The sequence below is a fragment of the Salminus brasiliensis genome, chromosome 11 (assembly GCF_030463535.1).
Source record: "Salminus brasiliensis chromosome 11, fSalBra1.hap2, whole genome shotgun sequence".
NCBI classification, from domain to species: domain Eukaryota; kingdom Metazoa; phylum Chordata; class Actinopteri; order Characiformes; family Bryconidae; genus Salminus; species Salminus brasiliensis.
Genome location: NC_132888.1, coordinates 33,052,227 through 33,070,738, shown reverse-complemented (window position 1 = coordinate 33,070,738; position 18,512 = coordinate 33,052,227).

Sequence of the window (18,512 nt, the reverse complement as noted above, 5' to 3'; positions counted from 1 at the left end):
AGGACAGCTGTGTGAATACTTTGGCTTGCAACCACAGTTAAGTCATCTGTACTCTTAGATACACGGAAGCAAGATGTATTTTCTTCTATTCTGTGTGAGGATGTTCTTTCTGTGTGTCTGAGTGTGTGTGTGTGTGTGTGTGTGTGTGTGTGAACTCCTCCCATTCTTTTGTGCCATCCAGCCATGTCTAATGTGTCTAATTTACTACAAACACTCAAACTTCATCCAGAGGTGACGTGTCTAGGCTTACATATCCATCAATAGCTACTCAGAATATGCATGCGCGCGCACACACACACACACACCTGTTTATGGCTCCATTTACAAGTCACACGTCACACTAACATTACATCCGCTGCCAGGCTTTTTAGTGTAATTAGTAAGCCTTCAGCAGATTCGAATAGGGAGCACACTTCTGCCTTTCCTTCTATTAAAACTCATTAGTGTGGTGTTAAAGGAAGCTGTAAGGACCCAGCGCCTTTAATTGAATATTCGTCTGGTGATATTGTGTGTTAAAATGACTACTTTCTTTTTTTTGTGAGTGCAATGAAAAGATGTCTATGAGGGTTGATATTTCCTTGGCTGTTGGCGAATAGTGACGGGTAATGTTTAAACACCCTTATCCTTTTAACATCCCACCACCTATTACATAAAGAGAGTGAGAGAGGCTGCATGTGTATTTCACTCTATGTGGGGACCAAAAGTCCTAAAACTAAAAAAAAATATATATATTTCATATGCTAGGGATGTTTAGCGGGGCCCAATGAGAAACAATGTTAAAAACTTGCAGAGAGACAGACAGATAAATAAATAGCTAGATAGCATTTTTTTAGTCATCCAGAAGGGAAAGTAAATAATAACAGTGCAAAGGTTTTTAGCATTTATTTTTATGTCAGTGGTGTTAAAGGGAGATAACCATACATACATGGTAAGGAGAGTCTGGTACATAGAAGTGATATACCATCAAACACCATTGTCTCTTCATTCAAAAGAAAATCTGGCATGACAACGCTTGTTGGAACTGCATAATGCTGCATTACCAGAGTCATATTTGTGAAAAATCCAATAATATTACTTTACCACCTCAGTCCACATGTTTCTTTCACTTTCAGTGATGGACCTGTATCTCTCAGTACAGAAAAGTGTATCATTTAGGGGGGCTCTGAGCACAAATTGCAATTCTTGATAGTAGAGGGGGGCCCAGGAGCAAGAAATACCAATTTTTGCATAATGCTTCTTTAAGGAGGCCTGGTATCATTTGCAGTATAATGTATGCGATGGCAGGGGGTATTAATATATCTATGCAATTTTATAATTGAAATTCCATCTGTACTGTGAAAGTAAACTTAAAATGAACTCTAGACAATGAGGGAGTAATATACACCTGACCATGCAACAGCTGAGCTGGAAAATGTTTGTGAGGAGGTATTATGAGCTATGTGGTTGATAAAATAACATATATATGTACATTTAAAAAATATATATTTGCTGGTATTGTCTGTGACACACAGCTCCAGTGGCCTGGAGTTATGAATTCCATCCCCACTCTTGACTGTGAGGAGTTTGCATTTATATTTACAACATTTAGCAGACACTTTTATCTAGAGCGACTTACAAAAGTGCTTCGTTATTTACTCAAGAATATTCCTGCCTTGCATCCAATGGAAGAAGTGGCTAAGAAAATACAGGGACATATTAATAATCCCATGTCCTGATAAACAAGCCAGTGTGTGTGCACCCATTATCATAAGCCAAATGACAAGAGGTCACTGGCTGAGTGGAGAGCAAAGAAGAAGATAGAATAACTGAAAGAGAGAAAGGCAGAGAAAGGGTCAATAAGTTTAAAAAGTATATATAAAAAAGATAAATTATGCTTGACTCCTTCTCTGTGCACCATATCACAACACATTAGTAGCCACAGTGTTTACTGTTTCCTGAAGTTGTACAGAATTATAATAACCATAAGGATAAAACTAATCAAAGCTGCCACAACCCCATATGCTGCAGGGCATTACTTACAGTAGGCCGTACAGACCTAGTTCATTGGCTCCAGGTGGCTGTGCAGCTCAAAGGAACCGTGATGTTCTCTGGAGTGAAAAAGATGAGGGCTAACTGAGAGCAGATTTCTGTGGAGTAATTGGCGTTTTGTTTTTTTCACCCTTTTCCAGTCAGAGAAACCACGTCGTGATTTGTGATTATGCGCATACGCCTTATTTTCATCCTTGAGTGATGATCACGCTAATGTTGTTGTTTTGGGTAAACAAAGACATTAGCATATTTAGCCATCATTTTACAACAGCACACATCTTTTTTCAATTTACTCTCGCTGTCTTACTTCCACAAAACTCTTAACTTTCATTAAACTACAGTAGGTTAATACGCTCTCACTTAATGTCATAAACACACACACACACACACACACACACACACACACACACACACACACACAGTGTATCTGTCTTCTGTAGAAGCTGATGTTCTTTGAGTCCCAAGAGCACATAGAGAATCACTTGCTTCATAATCTAATGCTATTCTTTCTTCTCGCATTCTGCTCTTAAACATACCCCAAATCTCTTTGATCCATGTGTGATTCATTCTTGTCACAATGTTGTCATCCGTCTGCACTTCTTTTTTCCATTTCATACAGAAGCAATGGGCAGCTGCTTCAGTGAAAGTATACCAGTTCATCTTAAATTCTGTAGATGTGAGTTAGCAATATGACAAAACAAAAATGTAGTCTGTAGTATAGATTTGGAGTTTCAAAACACACCGTTCACTGCAAAGTCAATAAAACACCAAATTTTTTATACATGCTGTAATTGCCTTCCACATACAGTCACGTCTATTCATATTTACAGGTATACAATGTTTGTCATTTTGCATCTGGATGTAAAATCAATACAAAATAAAAATATCAAAACATAATTACCGTGTACATATTCAGCTTTAATTCAAAGGATTTTGTAAAAAAAAATTAACTCAGGAATTAAAGCCATTGTCTGTACAGTTCCTATATAGTCCCACAGGTTCAAAAGAAATTAGACAACTGACCAATAAACCATTTCATGACAAGGTGTGGCCTGATCCCTCATTATTTCATAAGGCATTAAAGTCTGTAGGTATGGAGATTATTTCAGGTGTTGAATTTTTATTTGAAAGCTTTTCATTAGTCAGTAGTCATTAGTCAAAGTTCAAAGAGATGATGATACAGGCATAGAAGGCCATCATTAGGCTGAAAATACAAAAATTGGAAAGATGGCAAAAACTTTTAAAGGGCCAAATCAACAACTTACCCCTTAACGACTTACAAAAGTAGACCTGGAAAAAAGGAATGCACTGTCAAGCTCCGTAGCACCAAAAAGCCTCCCGAGGACAACTGATGTGAACACAGAATTAGTTCCTTGTTGGAACACTTTACAGCATCTAGGTAGGTGTATTACTGTCAAAGTCTACAATCAAGAGATTTATAGCATTTATATAAAAGTAAATACAGAGGGTTTACTTTAATATGCAAACTATTGGTAACATGCAGAAACTCAGGTAACAGTCAGACTGAAGTCTTCTCAGTTCTGGAACAAGATTCTTTGGACTGATGAAACATGGAGCATGGAGAAGGAAAGGAAGAGTTCATGATCTGAAGCATACTTCCGCATCTGTCAAACATGGTGGAGGCATTATTATGGCATTGACTTTGTATGGCTGCTAATGGAACTGAACCAATGTTGTTGATACAACTGCAGATGAAAAACTAAACCTTCTGCTCAGATTCAATTAAATGCTGCAAAGTACTGCAAAGGTGCTTCACAGTACAGATGGATATTGCTCAACACAGGTCTGCATGACTTTACTTACTGAACACTTTGTGTTTTTCTTCTGTTGCATTTGAGTTGGGTGGGACTCTGATAGAGGCTGTTTTTGTGACCAATCAATAAGTAGGGAAAACAAATCACATCTGCATAAATATGGCCATTCCATTAAAACAATGCACAGCACAACCACATCTTTTTTATTCTAAACACATATTAATAATTCTAAACATATTAAGACCAATGCTGACTTGCTTACTCACCTACAAAGACAAAAATATTCGCTTTATCAATCCACTTTCCAGCTTCTGAAACATCCACTCAGTACTAATCCGTTTTTCTTGTTTTATAATTTTTATTATACATTAGATGAATAGATGATCAAGTCTCATCTTTTCAAAGTGATTGAGATATTGTAATATTAAAATAAAGTGCTACCGAACTGACTGCTCCTTTAGAAGCACTGTAACAAAAACAACACTGTTTCTTTATTAATAATTGCCCTAAACACACAAAACAGTGAAGTAGTGATTAAGTTGAATATACTTTACACCGATCAACCACAACATTAGCAACACCTGCCTAATATTGAGTAGGTGCTCTTTGTGCCACCCCAAGAGATCTGACCAGTAAAGGCACAGACTCCACAAGACCTCTGAAGGTCTTAGGTGCCTATGATCAATCACTGGTTCACTGATTATTCTTGCTTGGAGCACTTTTGAAAGGTACTGACCCCTGCGTACAAGAAACAACCCACAAAACCTGCCCAATGTTTTAGATATGCTCTGATCCAGTGATCTAGTCATTAAAATTTGTCCCTTGTCAAAGTGTCTCAGATTCTTGTGTTTGCCCATTTCTTCGCAAAGTGATGTTGATACACTGTTGATTTTTGATCAGAATAATAATTTTGGTTGAGGTTGAAATTTTGATATCAGTATGGATGAAAGTAGCTGGTTCCTACCCTTGGCAGCAATGGCACTGAATATACATTTCTAAATGTAAAAAAAGTTTTTAATCTGGTAGTAATAATTTTGCAGCAAACAACTTTTAATTAGTAGTTCAAGTATTGAGAGAAGTTCAAAGCTTTATTAAGATTAAAAATTGTTTGTTTGGGACAAGTGTGTATACATAATGTCTGTATTTATTTACAGAAATGTATTTATGCATATATTAAGGCAAATTCTATTCCACTACTGATATTTCTGAAAAATAAAAATTCTACATTTCACTTTTCACTCCCTATTCTGCTTTTCACAAAATGACCCTTGCTACACATAAAACAGGGCTCATTGAACAGGTTTCACTGCATTAATAGGATTTTTATATGGTTTAAAGATGATTGAAGTAGTGTTGGTTTTATGTTGATGCTGTGTTACATTTTCAATATTTTTTCAATAATAATTAAGGGTGCAAAAGTGATGATGATTGAACATTAGATTGTACTGTTGATTGAAGGTAATGTTGACAGTTGAACATTAAATGATCTATTCAATGATTGCTTTCTGAGAACACCAAAGGCCAAAGGCAGATATGTAAACTCGGTCGGTCAATCCAACAATTGTACAGGTGTTGTGCTGAATTCCGACTCCCCTTCACATGCTCTCACATGGGAACATGGGTAAAAATAATTGTGCTCACATTATTGTTCATTTGCTTCATCATTTTCTATGTGTTGTGAACACAAGAAAACTAATTCATTCTCTCCTTTTCTTTTACATGTATCCATATGAAAAAAGAATCGTAATTTGTTGTTTAGTACGAGGAATGATGCCATTCTTTCTATACCTGGGTCCTGACGCTGGTCTGAGGATGTCCTAAAATGTACACCAATTTGTAAAATTTGTCATGCATCTAGACAAAACCACTGTATTTTTAAAAGGACCTATAAAGAACCCCTTGTTAAAGGGTGATATGAAGGTATGATGCTGCCCTGGGTTGTTTTTATATATGAACAATGTTTAAATTTGTTATTTTCATACTCATTACACCATTCAGTAACCCTTTGTGCCATGTGGATTGCATTTACATTACATTTATAGCATTTAGCAGACGCTCTTATCCAGAGCGACAAAGTGCTTCACTGTTTACCCAAGAATAACCTCAGCTAGTTAGCATAGACTAATAGTTCAAAGATACCTCTAAGCTTAGACATTACTAAACACAAGTGAATAAGGTGACCATAGTACTCTTCTATTCGTCCAAGTATTCTCGGAAGAGGTGGGTCTTCAGTCTGCATTTGAAGACAGCGAGCGACTCGGCTGTTCGGACACCCAGGGGAAGTTCGTTCCACCACTTTGGTGCCAGGACAGAAAAAAGCCTGGATTGGTAGAATTGTCTTCCTGACAGAAACCATTACAATTACAATCAGAAATGTTTCATCACAGGAAAATGGTGATTAGTCAGAGGGACTTTGTATTGATCGCCAGTGACAATCTAATAAGGGAAAAGGGAACTCAAACTATGTCAGTAAAATGCTCCCGGTACCATATTGTTGCATGAGTTCTGCTCTCCACACTGTTCTCTTGGTGTGTACTAGTGGTCACAAACCTTCCTGCTGGAGATCTACCTTCTTGCAGGTTTCACCTCCAACCCAAATTCAGAACCTTATTCAGCTAATATCTAACATCTGAAGGCACTAAAGCGATGGATCAGGTGAGATAGCTTAGAGTTGGAACTACAATCTGAAACATTTCCAGAAACAAGATCGATCACTCATCCACTCGCCCATTCACTCCCTCACATACCTTGTGTCATCAGCTGCCCCAGCACTTACTTGTGGAAAATATGGTGAGGAGTGACATATTGAACTGTACCACTTGTTTCCCCATCTTTATAATTCAGTGGCAGACGTTTTTACACCACTGAACTCTCAAATGTGCATTTGTATTTGTAATGAGGTATTTGTGCTCTGAAGTCCTGCTATAATAATTATGGATGTACTGTTCTTGCTGACACAGTCTGATCACGTCCTGCATTTGACAACCTTAGTCACTTGCAGATTATATATCACACGAACGCATAATCATCACACTCACTTAATCTCTGCCATTGACCTCAATTTATAACCAATTTACTGATGTCTCTCCCATAGATCTAAATGCAGATGTCACAAAAATATCTGTCCCTATGGAAACCATGGCCAGTTGAGCAGATTTAGTGACTGTAGCTCCTGCCATCTATTGCCCAGTAACGTAGCTTTTTCCTAATGGCATCGTGACACAAACTAGCGTGGATCCCCATATGCTCCATCTGGCTTTCATTTCATTGTATGCCGAGTTTGAGCTCCCCTTCTTTGGACACAGACAAAGTAAAAAGCCTGGATCATAAGGCCTATTACCATATCTAGCATTTTCCGCTTCCCACTTCTCACTTCACTAGTGGTCCATAAATATTAAGATTCAAGACTCTTTCACAATAGTGTTGTGATTTTGGAATGGGCCTGTTTTCAAGCCGCTTTCGTTATGCTGCTTTAGCTTATAGCTTTTTGAAGGAGACCACCACCTTTATTTTAAGGTTGACAGTATGCCAGTACTGAACTCCCATTATTTAACTTATTTAACTATGCCAAAGAAAATATGATAATGTTGGCATTCTGGTCCACCTATAATTTGTCACCACCCTCTACATATAATAGTTATAGGATGTGTTATTATTACATTGCACATACAGTAAATGAAGGCAATCTTTGTGTTTGTCTTGTATGTATGCATTTAATCATACCATTACTACCATTTTCATAGAGTGACCTTAGAGATGGAATGTGTTAGTGTGTGTGATTGTTTGCTATCTGTCTCAGCAGGTAGCAACCCTCTGGCTTAGCCCTAAAGCTATGTTTCCTCTTCGGCTCATTAAATCTGTGTATGTGTTTGTGTGCATCTGTGACACAGCACCTGGGACTATACACAATTTATTCTGTCACCAGTCCAATAATACTAAAAAATGTACATAACACATACCAAAACTATACAAAAATTAAAAGCTAAATATGGGGTGTATCATGCTATAAGATTACTACTGCGTGTCAAATATGTTACTATGGAAAACCAGTCCTGTCATGCTTCCATGCTCTGTGGAGGAATGTATATTTTTGCATAAATGTCTACATATGTAGACTGTTGTTAATTATAAGTAAGTTAACAGCTGATTATTATAAGTTTGAAATTACACGTTGAAGTTACAAAAACTAAAGAAATATTTATTTGAATATTGAACAGGCCTATTGACAGATTTAACAGATAATGTGGAACTATGCTAAATTTGGAAGCAATGCTAAAGTGCAGTTTGTCATTTTGGTGCATTTCTGTTCAGCATAAACTTTTGACACAATATACAACCTACAAGATTCAAATTATGGAAAAAATTAAACACCACAGACATGATAGGGCTATTTAAATTTGTAATGTGTATACCAATGTCTTGATATGGCCTCGATAAAGCTCTGCCCTTTGCAAGAAAACCACTTACAAAAGAGAAAACACAAATATAAAAGAGAGAATGCAAATACAAAAGAGAGAGTCGAAATACAATAGAGAGAACACAAATATATACAAAAGAGAAAACGTAAAAACAAAAGCAAGAATGCAAAAACGAGAAAAAGAGAAATAGAGAAAAGGAGAATGCAAATACAATGCAAATATAAAAGAGATCCAAAAAGCAAATCCAAAAAGCAGAATGCATATATGAAAATAGGCACACAAATGGGAAACAGAGATCACCAATAGGAAAGAAAAACACACAATTGTGTCTATTGTAACAGCACACTTACGAATAAGAAAACACGCTTACAAAAGAGAAAACACAAACATGAAAGAGAGAACGCAAATATGAATGAGAAAACACACTTACAAAAGAGAAAACACAAATTCAAAATAGAGAACTCAAACACAAAACAGAGAACACAAGTACGAAAGTGAGACTGCAAACATAAGAGCAAACGCACTTACAAAAGAGAGACTGCTAACTCAAAGTGCATGTTTGTGCATTCACCTTCATATTTGTTTGCGTTTTCGCTGTTTGCTTTTGTGTTCTATATGTTCTGTATGTGTTTTGTCTGCTTCGTTTGTTGTGGTATGAATTTGACCACCATTTTCATAGCTATTAAATGCTATTTCAAGTTTAAAATGATGAAACTACTGCATGACATACAAGGCAATATCAAAGGTGCTGGTTTAGCATATCTTTGTGCACATATCGCCAGTCAGTGATTTGACACGAAATTATGTACTAAGACCTAATTTCGCTACAACAATGAAAAACTGTCACTCTCTCTATCTCTGACTCTTCCTAATTTGTCATGTTGACGATACCCAGACTAGTCTAAAACTCACCGAATTAAACACATCCATTAGCTGTATTTACATATGATTTACATAACCCATTATCATAGTAGATTGGCAAGGCATCATGGGTGATGAGAGGAAGCAGGAGGAGAGCAGTGAGCGCTGAAAGCCTCATTTCAGCACAGTGTGTGTTTAACGGCTGACGATGGGAGTGATTTTCTGTGTGTGTTTAACTGATATATCCAGAGATTAAGGAAGCGATTTCTGCAGTAAAGTAATGAAGTTTCTATTTGCTCTGATATCTCCTCTCAGAAAATGATTATTACAATGCATTACTGACCCACTAGCCAGCTGCACCCACTCCAAAAACAGACTCACACTCACACCACCCTCCATTTACATTATAAAAAGAGGAATATGCTCACTTCACCAGTTTGTTGAGAAGAAGTAATACCCAAAGCTTCCTTCAAAATTAGAAGATTTTTTTTTCTGAGTGCGAAGTCTCTGCTACCCTAATCCCATGAAAAAGCATCCATAACACTCCTGGTCTTTACATGATATTGCTAATGCTTAATGGATCGAGTTGGCTTCAGTGGTATAGCAGTTTTTATTCTGTTTAGTTCTCTCAAGTGACCACCAGGGATCACCAGGGAACCCAAAATCATATATAAAAACAACACAGGGCAGCATCATTCCTTCATATCCCCCTTTAACAAGGGGTTCTGTGGGTCAAGTTAAGTCAAGTCAAGTCAAATTGGCGACAGTGGCAAGGAAAAACTCCCTCAGAGCTGGAGGAAGAAACCTCGGGAGGAACCAAGACTCACAAGGGGGTCCCATCCTCCTCTGGTCAGAACTATTTACAAATTATTGATAAAAGTTACCAAACCATCTAGACTGTTGAACTGTTCTGATCATAATCATAATATAATAATCATGGTGTAGTAGAACTTAATATAGTCATGGCAGTGGTAAGAGTAATGAGAGTAATGATAGATAATAGTGGTAACATTAATAGTGGCAGATAGTTAAGACTCCATTTAGGTTTTAACATGGTCATTAGGCAGGTAGCAGTGGTAGGAGGGTGTGCCGCTTGTCTGTCATGGGTGTTTGTGGGGGCAAGGCCTGCTGGTTGTACTGGTAGGTGGCAGCCGGTCTGATGCAGGTAGAGGGCACCTCAGCGAGCAATCTTTTAGCAGGTTGGGCTGGGTGACCATTTACTCTGAGAAAATAAAGAATTAGTTCTGAGAGGATTCTATGGAGAGCATAGAAGGGCTCAAGGGCTCTTTTTAAAAAAAATGGTTTTATCTAGATACATGACAAGTCAAAGAACCCTTTGAATTGTTCAATAACACTTTTACATTACTATATAAAACATTTTATACTGCTCAGAAAATGTAATTGGAGAAATATTGATCTTTCAGTATTCCAGATGACTCCTGTTATCCTGTTATATTACCCTACAACATCAGTCCATGTTTCTGTGTCTCTTAGCTTGTCCAAAAAAACATGAAGTGAGTCCTTAACTGGTGGCTCAACACGAGAATTACATTTCCCAACTGGGAGCCCAGGAGCAAGAAATATCAATTCTTGTGTAATAATGCTTTGACATTTTAAAACAGTATGAAATAGTGAATTAGACTGCAGATACCATGTAGGTTACGTGATCACAATAAAGCAGCATTATGCAAGAACTGAAGAAGAGAATTTTTTTGCCCCGGGATCTCCATACATTTGGCAAATATATTTACTTTTTAATTGAATTGTTAAAAAGCAAAGCTTCTATTGCATTGTCTATTCTATGTTTTATAGAACCTTTTAAACAGGGTTCCACCGTTATTTCAAGCACTATTTTGTTTAGAATGCACTTCACATTTACAAACTATGACAAACAGTTGCAGACTATAGCTTTTCAATACATGGTAAAAAAAATGAAACATGAAAGGGAATAATTTGTGTTTCTGAGATTTTTAATTGATGTAAAATATTGTTTTTGTTCATCTAATCTAATTTTGTTTTCATTCAAAGTATTTATTGAATAAAGTAAGACTAAGTAACTTGCTGTTGTGGCCACATGAATTCCTTTTTTAGGTTAAAGTCAACAAAAAGTAGATTGAATGGGATGAATGGGACAATGTGTAACATGAACAGGTCAATTCTCAAACACCCAGTGCCTGATTCTCAAATATTTTATCACATAACATTGTTCCTCCTAATGTTCTTATGACCCTTTTAACCTAGAACCACTTTGTCTGTTCAGCCTAAAAAAAATTTAATGACTTCATGTGGTAACAGGCAATTCAACCAGGTCTGTTCAACTCAAATGGCTACTTTGAAGAAATCAATAGCCCATTCAAAGTATTTACTTAATCTCAGGGATTCACAAACACCACAGTAGAAGGCTGTGCTTTTTTAACCACTCATCTGACCCCTGCATTACCTTGTACCTGCATCAACACACAAGTGCCAATTTGAAGCTGAGGCCAATCAATTGCCTGCTTATCCTGGCCCATCTGATTATTGTCTCAAATTACCACAGCAATGATTTGCTCTGTAACACTGGTGAAACACATTATGAGATGCAGATAAAGATCGGATCCTGCCTCACTCAGGACTTTATCTTCATATGCTTGAGGATAAGATTAGTAGATACTCTTCCTCCCCACCCTCCACATCCCATCTTCTTACGGGGTAATTCACAGTGAGGTGAAGGGAGTCCAACCAGGTGTCCTTGAAGGGGTATTAGAAGCTGGAGAAGAGTCTTGAAGGGGTAATGGCATCTGGGGAAGTTAAATGGACAGACGAAAAGACACATGTAATGCTCTCAAAATTGGTGGACATTCCATCTAAATCAAACACAGTATGCACATTCAAATCTCAATGTCAATCAGTGAGTTAAAAAAGACCAAATAATAAAAATGCACACTATATATTCCCTTTAATATAACCTCATAAATATTCTCAAAGAAGCTGCCTAACACTGAACAATATAACAGTTAAAGCTCATAAAGCATGATAATGCTATTACGAACAATCTCAGTTCGTAATGTAGAGAAAGGAAAAGGTCTGGAAGATAATGAACACTTTTAGAGAAAACTGCTTGTGGGATTGCTTGAAAGGCAAATGAAACCCCTTGTTTATCTGCAAAATACATTCGAGAATCTTCAGTAGATTCCTTCCTTGATTATCAATACAAAATTCAGCATCAAAGGAACATCTCAACAAGACAGATATATTCTTTAAAAGTCAGATGAAGTTAAAAATACAACTTTGAATAGGACATTTTTAAAGAAAAAAAGAGTTTCATGAAAAGAACCCCCCGTCAAATGTTATCCACAGGGTGGGTCGATCATGCTTTGGGCTTGTGTTGGAGCCAGTGGCACTGGGAACACTTAACTAGGAGTCTATACCAACAAATTGCAGAAGCTATTGTCTATGAAAAAGAAGAAAAGAGGATGCTTATACAGCAGGATAATGATCTAAAACACACCCAACATCCACAATGGACCACGCCAAGATGCACAAGCTGAAGATTTTGCCATGGTCCTCACAGTCTCTTGACTGAAATATCATCAAATCAATAAAAATCTGTAATTAGACCTCAAAAGAGCAGTGCATACAGGATGGCCCAAGAAGCTCATGGAACTAGAAGCCTTTTACAAAACAAAAAACAAAACAAGAACTGTAAGGAGATCAGGAGAGTCAGAAGAGCGTCCATAAGCTATAAAGTGTTGTTAAATACTGACCATGCTGGGTGTCCAAACTTTAGCTTTGGGCCCTTGTCCTTTTTGTGATTTATTAAAAAGACAATAAGAAAAGTTGATTTGCTTAAAATGTTAAAGAAATGTATCATCTTTAACTTTATGCCTCTTGGATAATTAGATTATCGTTTACTAGATTGTCTTTTAAACAGTACAAGAAATTTTGCCCACATTTTCGCATGCCACTGTGTGTGGGGGGGGGCATCATGTTTTCCTACAGGGTGAAAAATTGCCCAGTGTAGTGAGGGATGAAAGATGAGTGAGAAAGGGAGTGGGAGAGAATGAGGGAGGGGATGAAGGGATGGGTGTCCATTGTTGAGCTGTCTGTGTGAAGGAGGCCATTACCCTCACAAAGGAGACAAAGTCCTTTAATTCGGCTATTCACAAGACAATGCGGCCACTGCACGGACGGAACAGATAGCAAAGCCTTTTAACCCAAGTGCCTCCCTCCCTCACAGTCACACAAACACGCACAAACCCGCACACACACACACCACTGCTGCACACGGAACATCATCAATATCATCTCATGGTTATAATTTCAAGTCCCAAACAACATGCTAGTGCATTTGTGTATGTGTGAGGGTGTGTGTGTGTATGTGTTTTTGACACACAGTGCCAATCATTCTGTTTACAGCCATGGACTCACTCACGCTACAGTAATCCATGTCACTCAAGTGCCACATCGGCTCTTTATTGCAGCAAAACAATTATTGTCAACACCATTCTTACACCTGCAAAACAATTACGGGCAGCTTGGCCAGCACGACAGCAGTAAGTGAGAGTATGCCCTCGCCTTTCAGACGAGTATTGACCGACGGGCGGGCCGCTCAGGCTGAACGATCACTGGCCTGATACTGTTGGACAGCATTGAATATGTGACTAACATCTGATTCATAGCCCTCAAGTCATCCATGACTCATAATTAGTAGAGTAAAACAGATTTTGGCCTGCAATGTGTGTGTAAGAGTGTGTGCCCATTACTGAATCATTTATTTTAGCGATGCACTTATTAAAGGAGCTAGCTAATGAGGTAAACACTGCTTGCTGTAAACTTGAGCAATGGATAGTTATCATTATTGTTATTACCAAAGTTCTGCAGTCCGTAGCAATACGCACACACACAGCCTCTAAGCCATTTAAATGTAATCTAAACTTTAGAGTTTTAATGAGAATAATTAACTTAATTTCAGGTGAGGTTTTATGAGGTCTTAATGTGAAAGACAAGAAGAGAGAAATGCTGTGAAGTGTGTGAGAGGAATCTTGAGTGAATCTCAAGTGAACGAGAGAGAGACAGAGACTTTTTCCTTTTCTTTATTGTACAATTGTGTACTGTACTATTGCATATTTGTGAATGGTTTTAGATCTTTGAACAAAATGTAATATTAGACAAAGCCTGGGCCCCGAGGCTCCAGGATGGGTAGATATCACTTCAGTGGAATGCTGGCACATGACGCTTTTCTCAGAGCGCGTCGGCAGTAGTTCGGAAAACGGGACGAAGGAGGTGTGCACGTGTTGAAGGAGGTGTGTGTTGGTCTTCACCCTCCCAGTGTAGGAAGCATTGCATGTGATCGCAGGAAAATAACAGCTTCACTGACTTGTTCAAAATAAGAATAGCGTCTCTATAGTTGTAACTTTGGGCTCGGCATGCTGCCAACTGCACTATGTGATTACGAAGCGGGCAAGGCAAAGCTACAAAAACTGCATAACACTGCGAAAATCGTCATATTGGTGAAAAATCCTGTAATATTACTCTTTCACATGAGGTGCTGGTTCCGTCTCTTTCAGTTTTTACAGATGCATGTATAAGGTGTGTCCTTTAGGGAGACCCAAATCATGAATTACACTTCCTTTCTGTAAGGGGAGCCCATGAGCAAGAAATACCAATTTACCAATCAGTTTTTTTCTTGAACCATGCTTTTTATTATGTAGCTAAGATCCTCATCATTCACTCACAATTACACAAATGTCTGATTCCAATACTTAGAAGATATCATAATAGTACATACAGTAAAGTATAATAGTACATTCTCTGTCCTGGTCCTGCTCGACCATGCCAGTCCTTAGAAATGGATCTTAAAAATCAGTAAAAAGTGTATCAGTAGCATCAGGTGTGTTGGAAACAGAGGAAACGAATATGTTCAGGGCAGCGGTATCCAAGGACCTAAACTAAGGTTTTCGGAAAGCATGGCTCTTTGGTGGCAGTCAACATCTCCCTCTAGTGGTTAACAAAGTGCTAGCAGCTTGTGACACATGCAGAGATGCAGAGTAAAATAACCATTATTCCCTAAAACAGCTGTTTCTGATATCCAGATGCTACAATCCAATGTGGAACATGAGAACTAGATTCTAGATGTACATTTGTCACTGTATGATATAGAATGGAATTACACATGCCTACATTTGTACAGGTAGGTTAGTGGGACAGTACACAAAATAAGAACATACTGCACTATTTGAGTATACGGTGTGTTGTCTACTTTAAAATGCCTATTAAATTTAAACATAAAATGTGTATATCAGTTGGATATGGCAATACTACTAATATAATATAGTATATATAATAAACTATATAATAATAATAATAATAATAATAACACCAAGCCTCAGGCTTTAGGCCTTCTAACACACAATACTAACACATGCATCTGCTGACAGTATGTCTGTTGAATTTATCTCTCTGTGTCCCTCACACTCTGACCCTCACTATCTTTCACTCTCTATCAATCAGCCCACTCTCACACACATGCCAAACCACCTATGGCCAACAAAGATGTTATGTTGATAGACCAATTAGCACTTTGTGCCTGCCCCACAGTGAGACACATCTGTGAACCATGATGTATTGACCAAATAAAAGGACTTTTGAAGGTCTAAAGTGATCCCACCTCTTGAGTCCCCCACCAATCATGTTTGTGTTTTTCACTGCTAAAACTTGACAGCCAATTCACAAGCCCTTCGTGAGCGTAACATGAGTGTTCGTACTGGGAAAACACAAAAATGTGCATGCAATGCAGTACAACTCCAGGAACAGCAATCAGGAAACACTGGTGTAAAATATCCCTCTCTGGACGCCAGACATTCCTTCTCCCCCTTAATGATAAGAGCACTCATCCCAAGCTGCCCTATACAGCACCACAGCCCAAACACAATGACTATTAAAAAAGGACTAATATAAAGAAAGAATTTCCATCACTTTTTTAAAGCAGTAGTGTGAGGTGGCATGTAAACAGCATGTTTTGTATGCTCCATGCCAGGTTATCCAAGCTGAGGTCTGAAAACCAATAAATCCATCCAATTGAATGGCTAAATTTTTTTATGTAAAGGCACAAACCTGCAAAAGTCTTTTGTTTTAGTAACTGTAATATGTAATTTCAAATAAAATATTTTCAAAGGACAAACGGTGCTTGTAAAGGAAAGACCAATGAAATAAAACTGTATAAAAAGCAATAAGTCTTTTATTTTTTTAATGTCAGTAAATCATCTGGTGTACACACTTGCTAAAGCCTTGTCAAAAAAGGTAAATATAAATAATAAAAAAGGTTCTGAATTATTGGCAGCACTTTTCCTTAATAAGTGACCCCTTCCTGTTTCTTTATAGCATTTATTAAAAATTAAATAGGGAATTAAAACTTTTGATTAAAGCTTGATTGCACTTGAACAATGGTATTTGCACAGTTTCCATTAAAGAGATAGCAGTGTCTTCACCAAGGCACCTTAGAGTTCCTTTTATTGTGTAATTAAACACTGCACCCTTTTTTGCTCCACACCACTAGGTGGCGCACATCCAAAACTTTGGCACCTGAAACCAGTTTACTGGCTGAAACCGCTGGTCTCAGAACATCTAAACACAAATATATTGTGGAAACAAGCCCTGTGGACTGATGAAGTTCATATAGAACCTTTTGTCTGCAATGAGCAGAGTTAAGTTTGGAGAAAATATGATGCAGAGTTTAATGAAAAGAATACCTCTCCAACTGTTAAACTCATGGGTGCTTTGGACTTGTATTGCAGCCAGTGGCATGAGGAACATTTCACTGTGAGAGAGAAGAATGGACTCAGCCATATTCTGGAAATTCTGAAAGAAAACAAGCTGAATATAAAAAAGAATGTGGCCTCTACAGCAGGAGAATGAACCTAAACACACTTCACAATTCACAATGAGCTACCTAAAGAGAAGGAAGCTGAAAGTTTTGACCCTCATAATCTTTGACCTAAACATAATCAAAAATCTATTAATAGACTTCAAAAAAGCAGTGCATGCAAGATGGTCCAAGAATCTTGCAGAACTAGAAGCTATTTGCTAGAAGGAATAGGCAAAAATCACCTAAACAAGAACTGAAAATGTGTGTTTTTTAAATTATTATTATATTTTAAAAATACAAAAGTGTTACTGCTTGAAATGTTAAAAAAATGTCATCTTTGTACCTTTTGGAAATCATATAATTTTTACTCACTTACTATTGACAGCCGTAACACTAGTAGAGTAGAGTTCTGAGAGGATGTATCTCTGTGCTTTGGAGATACTTCTGTCCTCCACTTACATTACAATCATCTCTCTGTAATTCTTTGAGAAAGCATCCCATCAGTACCAAAACTAATGAGTTACAGGAATCATCTTTCAGGGATACATAGACATTAGGGATATATAGAGTGATCCATAATATAGCTTCAGATTGTTATTACACACAATGCACTATAATGCCAGAAGATATGATCTGCTGAGATGTCTTGCTATTAGATAATGGTGGGATAATGGTGGGCATAGTGGGATTAAGTGGTTCAGCAGTGAATTTATTTGATTGATAACTTGTTGCCAGGTGTTTAATGAGTGCACAATACCTTATGGTATGTATGTAGCTCTCTGGGGTGTTGAATAATGCGAGCGGATGTCCCTGAAGCTCATTTTTAATCACCTGTGCAACATGTCATGTGCTCTGTGACTAATTTTATATTGTTCCAGGTTTTTACACTAACCAGTTAAGGAACGCTATTTTGGGCTTGGAACACAACAGTAATGATGCAATTCTGATTCTGCTTGGAGCAATCTGATCTTGGCTAGATTCCTCGACAGCATCTTAAGACAAAAGTGATTGTCAAATGCTACACAGAGCATCACAGGGAGCATTCTCTCTGCCAGTTAAGATGATCTTAACATTAAGCTTTACATCATACGTTTTGGAAGCTGGTCTCGTTTAACATTCCAGTAAGACCCAGTTCATGCCCACCGTGCAGTGCACATAACTTATGCAGGGACGGGACCTCCACAGACTAGTCCTGGGATTTGTGTTGCTTCTGTTTCCAAGACAATAATGCATTCTTGGTCATGGATGGCTGTTGCATCTGTAAGGATTGAGGTCAGTACCTCCTAATGACAGGGTAACCCTTTCATAAGGCCCTCAACTTTTTAAGTTTTGTCTGTTTTTCATAATTCTCATACATACTGCACCCAAACCCATTTACTTTTCACATGGCTCTTTATCTGATTTATTTAAACATGTATTTAAATGGAAATGATCTTGTTTCTATTGCAGCTTGGGTTATTTACATTTATGGCATTTAGCTGGCGCTCTTATCCAGAGCAACTTACAAGGTTACTCGTATTACAGAGGTGGGCCAACCAAGTGTTAGGAATCTTGCCCAAGGACTTACTTATTGGTGTAGCGCAG